Source organism: Cupressus sempervirens, chromosome 3 (assembly GCF_028749045.1).
Source record: "Cupressus sempervirens isolate cs-2001-9-10 chromosome 3, ASM2874904v1, whole genome shotgun sequence".
NCBI classification, from domain to species: domain Eukaryota; kingdom Viridiplantae; phylum Streptophyta; class Pinopsida; order Cupressales; family Cupressaceae; genus Cupressus; species Cupressus sempervirens.
The window spans coordinates 171,187,780-171,190,574 of record NC_143120.1 but is presented as its reverse complement, the minus strand read 5'-3'; positions in this window follow the sequence as shown (position 1 = coordinate 171,190,574).

Here is a 2,795-nt window from a genome sequence, read left to right as displayed (position 1 = left end):
AATACATTTTACAAAACAAATAATAATAATAATAGGAATTATACAAGGTTGAGACACCTTATTCCTAACATTCTCCCACTTGTTGAACACCTTGTAAGAGCAATCAGGAACATAACAGGAACTAACTGCTATAGGCAGAAAGGCCCATAGACTTCGAACACCATTTGAACTTCTCAGTGCCCACTAGTTTCGTTGATGCATCTACAACATTCTTCACAGTATCTACCTTCTCCACATTTACCTTTCCATCTTCCACCATATCTCTCACAAAGTGAAACTGCACATCAATGTGCTTTGTTTTGGCATGGAAAGTTGGATTCTTTGCAAGGCAAATAGCACTCTGACTGTCACACCAAATAGTAATCTATTCTGCATCAACACCAACATCAAAACAAAATCTCTTAAGCCAAATGGCTTCCTTACAAGCATGAGTAGCAGCCATGTACTCAGCTTCTGTAGTGGACAAAGCAACCACAGGTTGTTGCTTACTCATCCAACTGATGGCACCACCAAATATAGTGAACACATAACCACTAGTGGATCTCCTGCGATCAATATCACCTGCCCAATCTGAATCCACAAACCCATGAATACAAACTGAATGCGGAGATCCAGAAGAGTTACCATGATAACCTATGGAGTAATCTGATGTACCCCTCAAATATATGAATACTCGCTTAACTGCATCCCAATGTATCCATCCAGGATTAGCCATAAACTGACTTCGGACTCCCATTGCTTGGGCAATGTCTGGTCTAGTATAGACCATAGCATACATAAGACTGCCAACTACACTAGCATAAAGTACTCTACTCATGTCCTCCATCTCACTAGGAGATTTTGGACAATCATCTACAGATAACTTTGTTCCCATCGAAATAGGAACACATAGTGGTCTACAATCTGCCATGTTGAACCTGTCCAACACAGACTTCACATACTTACTCTGACTCAACCAAAGTTTTCTATTAGACCTGTCTCTACTGATTTCCATACCCAACATGTACCTAGCTGCCCCAAGATCTTTCATCTCAAACTATGCTGACAACTGAGATTTAAAATCAGAAATCATACCCTTACCCTTCCCAAACAGCAACATATCATCAACATATAATGCAACAATAAGAAGGCGATCATTTTCAACTCTAAAATAAACACAATGATATGATTTCAATCTTACAAATCCAATTGACAACACAAAGGCATCAAACTTAAGGTACCACATCCTAGGAGATTGCTTCAAACCATATAGAGATTTCTTCAATCTGCAAACAAAGGATTCTTTACCTTTAACAATGTAGTGCTCAGGTTGTGACATATAAATCTCTTCCTCCAAATCACCATGAAGGAAAGTTATCTTCACATCCATCTATTCTATCTCTAAATCATATGATGCAGCAAGAGATAAACGAAATCTAATGGATGTCAACTTTGCAATAGGAGAGAATATTTCACCATAATCTATTCCCTCTACCTGTGAATACCCCTTTGCAACCAATCTAGCTTTGTACCTTTCAACACTGCCATCTGCACAAAATTTCTTCTTGAACACCCATTTACAGCCAACAGGTTTTCTCCCTTTAGGCAAAGGTACAAGGTCCCATGTTTTGTTTTTCTCTAATGAAGCCATCTCATCATCCATAGTCTCAATCCAGGAACCTGCGTCTTCCATGCCCAAAGCCTCTTTCACAGACTTAGGCTCATCAGTGTTAGTAATCAAAGCAAAAGCACAACTGGAATCTAACATAGAATAACCAAACCTTTCTGGTTGCTTTCTTTGTCTTGTGGATCTCCTCAAGGGCTGAGGTTGAGGTTGTTCTTCCTCTTCTTCTGAACTATCAGAGCTGCTAGAACTCTCCTCATCATTAGACCCAACATGGTCTCTCTGTTCAGTCTTCTCAGGGGTAGGAGGCAACTGAACAACATCTTTTTTCTTTTCTTTTTCATCTGGTTGTAGCACAATAGGAGAAGATGTTAGCTCTCTAAAAATAACATTTTTTCTATACAACACCTTACTAGTCATAGGATCCCAAAGCTTGTATCCTTTCACACCAGCACTGTACCCAATGAAAATACATTTAACAGCTTTGTTTTCCAACTTAGATCTTTTCTCCTTTGGAACATAAGCATAAGCTTCACAACCAAAAACACAAAGATGTCTAATTGAAGGCTTCTTACCAAACCACACCTCCATGGGTGTCTTACCAACAAGGGCTGATGTAAGAGATCTGTTAACCAGATAGCAAGCAGTGGCCATAGCTTCGGCCCAAAACCTTTGTTCTAAACCAGCTCCACTAAGCATACTCCTAGCCTTCTCCATCAGATTCCTGTTCATTCTCTCTGAAACTCCATTTTGCTACGGGGTATAAGGAATTGTCTTATGCCTCTCAATACCTTGTTCTTTACAGAATTGTTCAAACTCTGCTGAGCAAAACTCACCACCATTGTCAGTTCTCACACACTTAATCTTCTTACTAGTCTGATTCTCTACAAGGGCTTTAAATTCCTTGAATCGACTAAAGACTTGCGTCTTACTTTTAAGGAAATAAATCCATGTCCTTCTACTGCAATCATCTATGAAAGATACAAAAAATATAGACTTGGGGATCGAAGGAACTTTTACAGGACCAAATACATCAGAATGAATAAGATCCAAAACATTAGAAGATTTGTGAGAACTAGAGTAAAACTGAACATGATTTTGTTTACCATATACACAGTGTTCACAGAAGTCGAACTCAAGATTGCAATCATTTAACCCCTCAACGAGATTTTTGTTTTTCAGGGTTTTGAGA